Source organism: Watersipora subatra, chromosome 9, assembly GCF_963576615.1.
Source record: "Watersipora subatra chromosome 9, tzWatSuba1.1, whole genome shotgun sequence".
NCBI lineage: Eukaryota > Metazoa > Bryozoa > Gymnolaemata > Cheilostomatida > Watersiporidae > Watersipora > Watersipora subatra.
The window spans coordinates 1,380,735-1,392,730 of NC_088716.1; the positions used below are offsets into that span (position 1 = coordinate 1,380,735).

At 37.4% G+C, this 11,996-nt stretch overlaps 1 protein-coding gene across 1 annotated transcript in view; it reads right to left on the reverse strand.

The window, feature by feature from the left end:
* The window catches only part of LOC137404150 (nuclear mitotic apparatus protein 1-like), a 321,406-nt gene that overhangs the window by 250,680 nt on the left and 58,730 nt on the right, over positions 1-11,996 (reverse strand). The gene's annotated exons all lie outside the window — the stretch shown is intronic.

Genomic DNA, 11,996 nt, shown 5'->3' on the forward strand with positions numbered 1-11,996 from the left:
TGACCTGTTGCTATGGTGTATCACTCCTTTCCTATCACATGACTAGTTGTTATGGTGTATTACTCCTTTCCTGTCACACGACTAGTCACTATGATATTGTCATTCTTTTCCTGTCACATGACTAGCTTCTATGGTTCATCACTTGTTTCCTGTCACATGACTATAGTTGCTATGGTGTATCACTTTTTTCCTGTCACATTACTAATTGCTATGGTTTATCACTTCTTTCCTGTCACATGACTTGTGCTTATGATCGTATCACTCCTTCCCTGTCACACGACTAGTCGCTATGGTATTGTCATTCATCTCCTGTCACATAACTAGCTTCTATGGTACAGTGCACCCCCGAGATACGATGTTAATTCGTTCCAGGGTTGGCATCGTATGGTGAAAAATTCGTATATCGGGGTATATAGACCATTGTAATTAAACAATGCAAACACTCCCTGGTGAAAATCGTCAAATTTTTTTCATAAAAATGTGTACATATTGACAATTAGCAACAAAATAGTATGTTAACTTTAGTAATTATAGTTACCTACAGAAACTGTATTGTATTTAGTGTATTTTAATGGTTATGATCTGCAATAAAACGCAAAATTATAATGTGTGTACCAAATGCATAACGTACGGTAAGGAGTTCTTGCCTTCAAAAGGTACGCATAACATAAACTTTGAATTCACTTCAAGTAAGTTTAGCTTGCTAAACCTACACTTGAAACTAAGTTTTAGTATGTATCAACTTTTTATCACGAAATTTTATCCTTCAGCAGTTCATATCTTCACTTTCACTATAAACTTTAGCCTATCTGTTTGAAACCTTTTTCAACCTAAATCAATAAGGCCGAGCGATGCAGTTATAGAAAGCGGCCCCTCGCACACTTGACCATTTAATGGCTACCGAAAAGAAAAATAAAATTTTATTTTCTATACAGGACGTACATACCTTTGGAGTAACGTGGCTTTAGCTGGTACATGTAGCGAGTAAAGCAGAGATGAGGCAAAAGCGTATCAATGCTAATTATGGTGCTGTGCACTTGAAAATAAATTTAAAACGTAATGAATTGGAATTTTTTAGTAGGCTAAAAGAAGTTGTCCATTCCTGTCCAATTCTTCTACCTTTTCTACGAAAAAAATTGATGGTGCAATGCAGAAAATTTCTAGCTAGCGCTTGTAAAAGGATCCAGAGAATGTGGTACAGTAGTTTGTCTTGTATGAAATGTGCAAAAGAATCAATGTAACTATACATACAAAGTTTGTACGTATTTATACCCTAGGGGGGACAGGGCTTTAGCAAGTTTCAGAAAGTAATGTGGATGCTTCAACTATCCTGAGTAGCTAGTTATATGAGTTACATACATACATACGATGAATTGTATTCACGTAGAAGATAACAAGCCCATATGCAAAGACATGGTTAAACAAGAGAATAAAACATAAAACCAAAAGGAAACAAATAAAATGACTAAAATATGAAAAACATGCCACACAAGAGATAAATAATATATATTATACATGCATTGTTTTAATGTACCAGTCCACATCAGTAAATTAAACACTCAAAATATTTCTGCGAATGTGGGGTTTTCCGTATCTTCTACAGCCTTGCCTTTACTAAATGGTTGCTCCTTTTGAATGCTGATCGCGTGCATGACCTAGCTCATTCAAATCTTCTGTCGGAAGCTCTTTCTTATGCTTGCTTTAATGGAGTTCTTGTTTTAATAATAATTGCATAATAATTGCAAATGCTGATTGGTTGCGATCATATTCCTTGACAATGTCAATAATACGGGTCCCTTCTTATTTACGACATCCAACTTCGTTGACATAGAAATCAATTTTCCTTCGTTTTGTAACGTTTGGATCGGTCTCAGATTCCATAGATAACGAATTAAATGTAGATACTTGTAGTTATATACGTATGCTGACTTGAAAGTTTATAGCAAAAGCTATAATAACGCTACAAATGAATATTTGCTCTCGCTTGTGCATTTTACACGAAATTTTCCACGCGGATATGAGAGAAGTCGATCATCGTGTCTCTTCTAAACGTTCTAAGAATGTTTTCGGCAAACTATATTTCGGTGTCTTTTTTATTTCGACGTGTGTTATGAGCACACCGACGGCCAAATTTTAACTCGGGCGAAACTTTTCTCAAATTCGTATGGTGAAATAAAATTCGTATAGCGAGGTGAAGATATCACGATGTTTGACGTATATCAGGGTAATCGTATCTCGAGGGTGCACTGTATATCACTTGTTCCCTGTCACATGCCTAGTTGCTATGGTGTATCACTCCTTTCCTATCACATGACTGTAGTTGTTATGGTGTATCACTCCTTCCCTGTCACACGACTATAGTCATTATGGTATTGTCATTCATTTCGTGTCACATGACTAGCTTCTATGGTATATCCCTTGTTCCCTGTTACATGACTAGCTTCTATGGTATATCCCTTGTTGTCTGTCACATGACTAGTTTCTATGACTCACAGCCCATCTTCAACTAATACCCTAAAGGATGAAAATATTTGTTGGCTATAAAAATTCGCGATTTCGCTAACAGTCAATTCCGCGAATTATTAAATTCTGTGAATAAGTAGTTCTATTTTGAACACAAGGGAGAATAATATTGTAATAATAGCAGTTTCATGGTTTTAAAAGCTATCTCGTTGTGCTTTCTGAAAGCTTTCTGCTTTTTGTTACAATAGCCTTTTCATAATGCCTTCCCTTTGTTCACAACTGTCAAGATGAACACAGCTAATAAAGTTTCTGTCAGTAAACTGAACATTCAAAGTATCTAAACAACAGGTTATGGGCCCAGTCAACCCATTAAATATTATCAAAGAACTATGGATGAGAAAGGCTGGACTATAGATAAGCTGAACACTGATAACTATGCCACATGGAAGTTCAAACTCAAACACCTACTCATAGCTAAGGACTTATTTGGATATGTGGATGGAACCATTACTCTGGAGGATGATGCTAATGCTGCCGCTAAAGCCGAGTACAAAAAGAAGTCAAGCAAAGCTTTTTCCCACATGGTGCTTTCTGTGAGTGATAGTCTTATTTATCTCATCAGTGAATGTGAGGACCCAGGAGTTGCGTGGAACAAGCTCAGAGCTCACTTTGAACGTGATACACTGGCGAATAAATTATTTCTCAAGAAACGGTACTTTAGGACTGTTATGAGCGGAGGTTCATCAATTGAAGACCACCTACGTCACATGAAAGCTATCACTGATAAACTTGCAGCTATTAAGGCTAATATTAGCGAGGAAGACCAGGTGGTGACTCTACTTGGAAGCCTCCCGGAAAGCTATTCAACAGTAGTGACTGCACTCGAGGCTCGCGGTGACGATATAACTTTACAGTTCGCCACACAAACACTGCTTAATGAAGAACAAAAAAGGGAACAAAGAGCACTGACTCCAGCCAACGATTCTGGTGGTGTCAGGTCTAAAGCGAACTCTGACACTGCTCTACTGTCAGCAAGTAACCGCTTTAAACATAGTCAGCAACAATCCAAAGGCTGCTATATCTGTGGGTCTTTACAACATTATCAAAACGGTTGTCCTAAAAACAACTATAATCAGAGCCGTGAATTGCGTCGCGGCCGAGAACGAGGTCATGGATATTACAACAGTAACTCAAATCCACACCAGGCCAAAATATCTACATACGATGATAATAGCAAAGATGATGAATCGGCATTTACTGTATTGGAGACAGATGTTGACTCTCAAAAATGGCTGATCGACAGCGATGCTACCAGTCACATGGCAAAAAATAAAGCTGTATTTTGTGATTATTTTAAGCTACAGTGGTGTGCATAAACTTGGAATCACATTGTTTTGTTCACTCTATATCGAATGGATCTTCCATTTGCTTTCTATTTTCGTGCCAATTATGATGCCATGCCAGATATTATATATCAATCTGATCAGCAGAAGATGTGCTTTCAAACAATGCATTGATTGATTAAACACAATCATTTCTGAGTGATTTATATTAATCAAGCACCCTACTGGAGTCATGGTATGGGGTTGCATGACAGCTTTCGGTGTGGGAAGACTCTCCATTTGTGAAGGCATGATGAATGGAGACAAATACATCAAGACCATGGAAGATGTCATGCTTCCAAGTGCTCGGAGCCTGTTCACCAGCAACGACCAACCCTGGTGCTGCCAGGATGACAATGCACCCTGCCACCGTGCCAAGAGAGTCAAGGAGTGGATGACCAGAAGTAATGTGAGGGTAATAGACTGGCCCGCACAAAGCCCTGACCTGAATCCCATTGAAAATCTTTGGCAGCGTATTGGTGTGATAGTCAGCAAAGATAAACCAAAGACAAAACGTGAGCTCATAGAGAAGATTATTCACGCTTGGCATCACATCATCACTCCTGAAGAGCTAAGAAAGTTGGTAAACAGCATGCCTCGACGGTGTCAGATGGTGATCAAGAACAAGGGCTGGTCAATAAAATACTAATGCTCAGCTCAAGACACCTTACCAGTCCTTCTGAAGACCAACAATAACCCAACGGCCCTTTTCAGGGCCACCAATTTGTATAAAAGAGTTTGTTTGTATCCTATTTTATCAATTTTCACTAACAACATTCATAGCCTGCAATAAGTCTGCCTTTCGGTAGATCTACTACCCCCAGCGATAAAAATCTGAGAATATTTTCGAATATTTGGCATCATCTTGTTCTTCAGAATTTTCCCTTTCAAATGATATATATATTGATGGGGTTGAGGCGCTTAACTCCAAAGAATTTCTTAGACAACAGCATATAAACATACATATTTGAAGATTTAACTGGTGATTCCAAGTTTATGCACACCACTGTAGATTCACCTGAGTACGTTGTTGTTGCTGGTGGGTCTCAAGCTCAAGTAGTCGGAAAAGGTATTGTTCAGCTGCAAATAAAAATTCATGGAAATAAAACTAGACGTGCTACACTTTACAATGTACTACACATACCTGACCTACACGGAAATCTGTTTTCTGTAAAAGCGGCTACACAAAAAGGATATATAGTACAGTTTGGACATTCGAGATGCTGGATTAAGAATCAAAGAAAGATGTTGATAGCATCAGGATCTGTAGTAAACAGGCTATATTATCTTGATGTCGAGTTTGCTATTTATACTGCTAATGCTGCCGCGTCCTCCTCCCTACTGTGGCATAAACGTCTCGCTCATGTAAACGTAAGCAGCCTCAAAAACATGAATCATTGGTGTGAAAATGGTTGTAACGTTACCGGCGAAATAGGTGTCTGTGAAGCTTGCGTGAAAGGTAAAATGTCTCGACGTCCTTTTCCAACTGACCGTGGCATTAAATCAAGGAGGGTTCTTGAATTGGTACATATGGATGTGTGTGGCCCTATGCAGAATGAATCTTTAGGTGGTAGCAAGTATTTTATTTCATTTATTGATGATTTTAGTAGGCATGTGCAGATATATTTTTTACGTGACAAATCTAGCGTTTTCCAGGCGTTTAGAACTTACGAATCATTAGTGACAAATCAAACTGGTCAGACTATAGGTACACTTAGAAGCGATGGTGGTGGAGAATATACATCTAATGAGTTTGAGAGTTACCTGTCAGCCCAAGGTATACATCACCAAGTCACCACTCACTATTCTCCACAACAAAACGGCTGTGCTGAGAGATTTAATCGTACTGTTTGCGAGGCCGCTCGCTCGTTAATTTCTGAATCTCACCTTCCAAAGTCATTCTGGGCAGAGGCAATATCGACCGCGGTATACATTCGCAATCGTCTCCCCACACGAGCACTTGAATGAAATACAACTCCTTATGAAAAATGGAACAACAGAAAACCTGATCTTGGACACGTGAAAATTTTTGGATGTTTAGCCTACGCTCACATACCCGGTCAGCTGAGACGTAAACTCGATGAGAAAGCAGAATCAATGGTCTTTGTGGGGTACAGCCTTAGGTCTAAAGCCTACAGACTCTACGATCCGATCACTAGAAAAATAGAGGTAAGACGTGATGTCACTTTTGATGAGACCAAGCTCGGTTTACCAAATCAGTCGTCAAAGCCAAGTGTAGACAACTCTGAAGCGGTGAATATTGACCTATCAGAAAATGAAAAGGCTCCTCCAACACCGACGGTTACACATAGGCGATCACCACGTTCCACTCAACCCATTGTTCAGTTTGGTATTGATGATTTCACAAACCTTGGTCACTCTGCTCACTCAGCAATCAACATTGTGGAGCCCCTTAGTTTGTCGCAAGCACAGGCTAGCACAAATTGTGATGCCTGGATCAAAGCCAGCAATGATGAGTATCAATCACTGATCAACAATGGTACATGGGAACTAGTTGATCTTCCGCCCGAACGCAAAGCGATTGGCTCTAAGTGGATTTTCAAGGCTAAACACTCGTCCAGATATTGCTGAAGCAGTGGGAGCTTTAGCCAAGTTCAATGCTTGCCCCACCCAGACTCACCTGACCGCTGAACACAAGACTGTTATATTTGTGTTTTTTCGTTGATTGCGATCATTGTGTTTGTTTTTTTTTGTGTCACGAACTGGCTGTTGGTGCAACCATGTAACTGAGTGGGAGTATTGTAATAATAGCAGTTTCATGGTTTTAAAAGCTATCTCGTTGTGCTTTCTGAAAGCTTTCTGCTTTTTGTTACAATAGCCTTTTCATAATGCCTTCTCTTTGTTCACAACTGTTAAGATGAACACAGCTAATAAAGTTTCTGTCAGTAAACTGAACATTCAAAGTATCTAAACAACAAATAACTACTGCATCAAATTAATAACTAGCTGCTAGGCTAGTTTTTAATATAAATACTAAACGTAGTTGAGTTCCAAAACATTTTTAAAATCATTGCCTGGGCTTTGAGCTAATACCACTGCCAATGCATCACATTTCTTTACAAAATTATTCAAGGTTGTCACAAGTTATGCAGAATGGCATCATCGCAAAAATAGCCGCTAGGCAGAAGTACTAAACGTAGCCAAGTTCCGAAACTTTTTTAAAATCATCACCGGGCTTCGAGTTTTATTGCCATTGCATCAAACTTTAAAAAGTTATTCAAGGTTTTCACAAGTTATTCGGCATGGCTTCGTCATCGCAAAAAATCTTTCCTAGTCTTTTTACCTTGACATCAACTCCATCAATCTCTCATACCGAAGTTGAGAACCATCATGATTCTGATCTGGACATTTTGGTATGTAATTGATTTGCAGTGCAGATACGTTTTTTCATAATTAATTGCGTTAGTTAAAAATTTTGTTTAAAAATTGATCGCTCTCATTAAATACTTCAGCTATTGTTTTTGTGCTTCGTTAACACTTAATAATATTTTTTCTTTTTTGTGTTTACTGCAGATTGAGAATGAAACAACCTCCTCAGATTACAAAAACTAGAGACAAGTAGTAATATTCATCAAGGCAGGAATATTGGCAGAGAAGCAACCAGTCAACCTAGACCCATTCATCGACATCAACTTCTTGATATCGCTGCAGCAAACATGATTAAATTATATATTTTATTTTATGTGTAGATATATTACAATTTATTACAAACTTGAGTGTGCAAACAAAATGTTTCAAATACAAATAATATTTTACAATTGATGTATAGAGCGAATATAAACAGTTTAGTCCATATGGCAGTTGCCTAAAGCAATAAAATTAAACTGGTACTCTTGATAGGTGCATGAATACTAGCTAGCGTGTAATGGTGCTCTCTGACTAGTTATTTTGGTAATAGCAGCTCTATATTGTTGTCACTGTCTTGAGTAGATGTTAAAGGCGATTCTCTCGCTACTACATCGCTGGTAAGGAAGTTATCATCAGAACTCTCCTCGTGGCTCACTATTGCAAAGTTCTGTCGGTTGGCCAAAGATTTGTGCTCATAAAAGCGTTTTTATTCCTTTTTTATAAAACAGATACATTATCCTCGTAAATAGCTGTGGTCACTTCTACCTCAATTTCCAGACCTCCCTAAATGATTGGTGATCTACTAAGAATGACATATACCACCCTTGCAGTCATTGTGCTTGCGTGTATGATGAAAAATCTCTCTCACACTAAAACAAATAACAAAGCGGTAGGGGTAGAAAAATTAAATATTGCGTTTTACCGAAGAACCAGAGTAAAATTCAACTATTTTATTTAATTGTTTTGAAAAAACTCATTACTTACCACAAATCATGGGTTCATCAAATGCATCCAAATTTATGAATATTCGTAAATACCTCTGAACGCAGCAAAAAAATTATAGCTTAGCGCGATCCATCCGTAGTTGTAAGCTAAATAAAAAACGAAACACGCAATGTTCACATGCGTAGGATTTACTCTATTGGTAGACGTAATAGAGTTAACTCTTCATGGAAAGTAACAGTTTTCAGCCGCGAATAAATTGATCCGCGAATATGCATGAAATGATAATTTTCGCGAAATATAACTCCGCGAATGAATTCATCCTGTAGGGTAGTCTTTGCATTTATTGTGCTTTTTGTTCCGTTGAATTAAGAGACTTGTTTGTACTTGTCAGTAGGCTCACTCTCTCAAGACAATAATAATAAGTGTTACCATATGACCATCTTATTTATAATTTATACATATAATAAGTTATTATAAACGCCAAATATATAAAGGCCTACCTTAGCTTAAGACCTTAAATTGGCTACAATTTGAATGTTTAGTTAATCAAAGATTCATGTCATTTAAAGACATGTAAAGCTGTAATTAACTAACTTTACAAGTGTCACCAGGACACTTTCTTGGAACCGCTGGGTCCGTTTATGTAGCTATTTACTTAATTATAAATGGATCATCCCCGTAGTTCTATTAAACGAAATTAGGGTTTTCTTCTGACAAAAATATAGATAGTCTAATTACATGTGAATCCCTTTTAGTCTAATAGGGGCCTGTGTGAAGGCCCTTTCCTCTTACAGACATCGTATATAGGAGGATGCGACTATAAGACTACAATGCAACTATATTATAGGTAGGTGCAGGTAACCCACTTGCAGAGCTCTCTCATTACATTCGGTTTGCATGTTTATGCGCAGGTTTGATAGTATTAGTGATCAGCCAGTTAGTGGCTGAATAATCTGGAAGCTCTACTATCTTCTAGTTAATATGTATCTGAATAAGTTGGATTTTACAGGTTAATGTGTCTATGAATTATTTAGAGTCTTACTTATTTTAGCGCCAGTAGTTACTCGCATCACATTTGATCATCTCTTACTTACATCTCAGGCATATATGTCTGACTTACGTTTCTGACTTACATATCATATGTACATCTCTGACTAACATCCTATATATAGATCTCTTATTTGCATATAAACAATATGAAAACCCTATATTCTGATGAGGTTACACTGTGTGTTGCCCCGTTTGCTAGCTAGTATAATAATTGCTATAGTAGACATACTCAAACACTCAGACCACAGGCTGCATGTGGCCTGCTCAGTATTTGTTCATCTAAAGTAAGTACAACTTAAATATAATGACTTTGAGTGTGATCAAAGATAAACATACACATTGAAGTTGCTCTAAAAGCCCTTAGCCGAGCTAAACAATTAAACCTTAGTGGTTGCATGAATCTTAAATATTTTGTGTGTGGGAGTAGCACTTGGAGATATAGCTTTTAAATTATTTTAAGCAAAATTACACACGGATACACAAGCAGAAACCATTTGTGTTAATCTTTGTTTAGCCTATCTTGACAAACTGTAGTTTTTATGGAGCTGTCCCCGTTGAGCAGCACGAGCAAAACTACAGCTTGTCACAACACGCACTACACCAGGTGTATCAACTGCACTGAAAGGGAGTTATTCTCTTCCGTCTATGCCGCTTGGTTGGAATGTTATGTCGGTCACTCCATTGCAAATCATATCAGATTTACCAAAAGTTCGTGTAGAAAAAAATAAGATAAATATGTTAGCATTAACATATCCTTTAACAGCAAATGGAGTTGCAAAAAGTCATAATGTGATGGCCTGATCTGGTTAATGTTGAACTTCTGTAGCAGAGACCAAGGTAACTAAATTTCAGCATACATATACTTATTTATTTATAATCTAATTAACTGAAAAGAATGAATGGGTCAGCAATAAAGTTGAACTTACTTTAGAACATATAAAACTGACTCATACAAAAATACCAATAAAACTGACTGAGCGCACAAATAACAACATGCTTAAATGCTGTGGTTGCCTAAGTTCTTAAGTTCTACTAAAGTTTACCACGGAGACTGGTCTGTGGTTAAACTTTTTTATCTGATTTTTTTCTACATAAATTTTTGGGCTAAATCCGATATTATTACCATTGGAGCGGCTGACATAGTATCGCAACCAAGCCGCATAGACGGAAGAGAGCGACTCCATTTCAGTGCAGCTGATGTATCAGGTGCAAAAACAACAGTTTGTGAAGGCAGGCTAATCTTTGTTTATCTTTGTGAGTAAAGTGGAACTTTGTACATTTATATTATACTAAGAGCCCTTAGAAATGTATTCTGCTGTCAAAAACTGCTTTTGATAAAATGTGAGGGTCCTTATAAGTTGTTATCAAATTCTAATAATCAGAAAAAAAGCAGACTACTTTTGCTGAGGTTGTTTTACAAAGCTGGAACAATTGATTCTGTATAACATGAGTGCTATGTACGATCACTGTAGTCTTCTATTAAGGAGATGAAGAAGACATGTTTGTGCCATCCATCACAGCTCTTGTCCAGTTTATAAATAGAACATCAGACTAGTGTTTCAAGTAATACTTATATAGGTCTCTAAAAACCTTCACACATTTCCTAGAAAGCGGTTTAATTTGGTTACGCTAGCCCTTCCTTCTGGAGCTACTATCCTCTTCTTCCCATGTAGCAACAGTGTTAGTTTAGTGTTGACCTGAGTGACTGATTTATTCATACAAGGAAGTTGAGGACTGCATCTGTCATCAATCAGCATGTCAGAGACTATGCCTCTGTCTCCCTTGACTATAAATAGCAACTCCACCCAGCGACCACTTGTTGTCAGTTGTCTATGTTTTCTGTTATTCTAGTCAGCCCATCCAGCTATTAAAGCTAAACTAGATAGGCTACTTGTAAACTGTATACTTGTAAACTAGATCAACATAAATCATAGTGACATATGCTTAAATTAACGAACATAGAAAATTGATTAACTGGACAGCTACTTTACCATAGTTGATCAATCGGTCATAAGCTAATGTGATTAAAAATATTTCATTGAATAAAATATTAGTGGTAAAGTTCTGGTTTAAAACAGCAAATACTTTAAGTAATTGCCTTCATAAAAGGCCAAGCAAGATTAGTGATAGTCATTATTTAACAAATGAAATTGAATTGTGGGTAATTTTTATTTGTAGTAGTTGACACTATGTGGCTGTATGATAGAGACCGTGAATTGCTGTGTTTGAGGTGGCAGTGGGCTTTTATGATAAACATGTATTGACATTTTAGATTACATGATTTGCTACACCATGAGTACAAGTCATATAGAAATACAATCAAAACTCTACTCTGGGGATTAACAGAGTTAAAATAATGACAGTAGTTTATCTATTGATCAAAGTACTGCCTCAGTGACTTGTGAAGGGTGTTGGAGCTCTCCATAAGTGATACACAAAAACATGAGTAGTTCAGTGTTGACCTGAGCAACTGATTTATTCATACAAGGAAGTTGAGGACTGCATCTGTCATCAATCAGTATGTCAGAGACTATGCCTCTGTCTCCCTTAACTAAATATAGAAACTCGACCCAGCAACCACTTGTTGTCAGTCTGGTTTTGATTTCTCTTATCCTAGCCAGCCTATTCAGCTATAACAGCTGCATTGTTACTCTGTACTTGTAGATTAGATCAATAGAAATCTAGTAAATGAAATCACAACAAGTGTCAATAATATTGTACACTTATAGTGATGAACAGAGGAAAATGATTATTTAGGCAGTTAATTTCTCTTAGCTGGCAAATCAA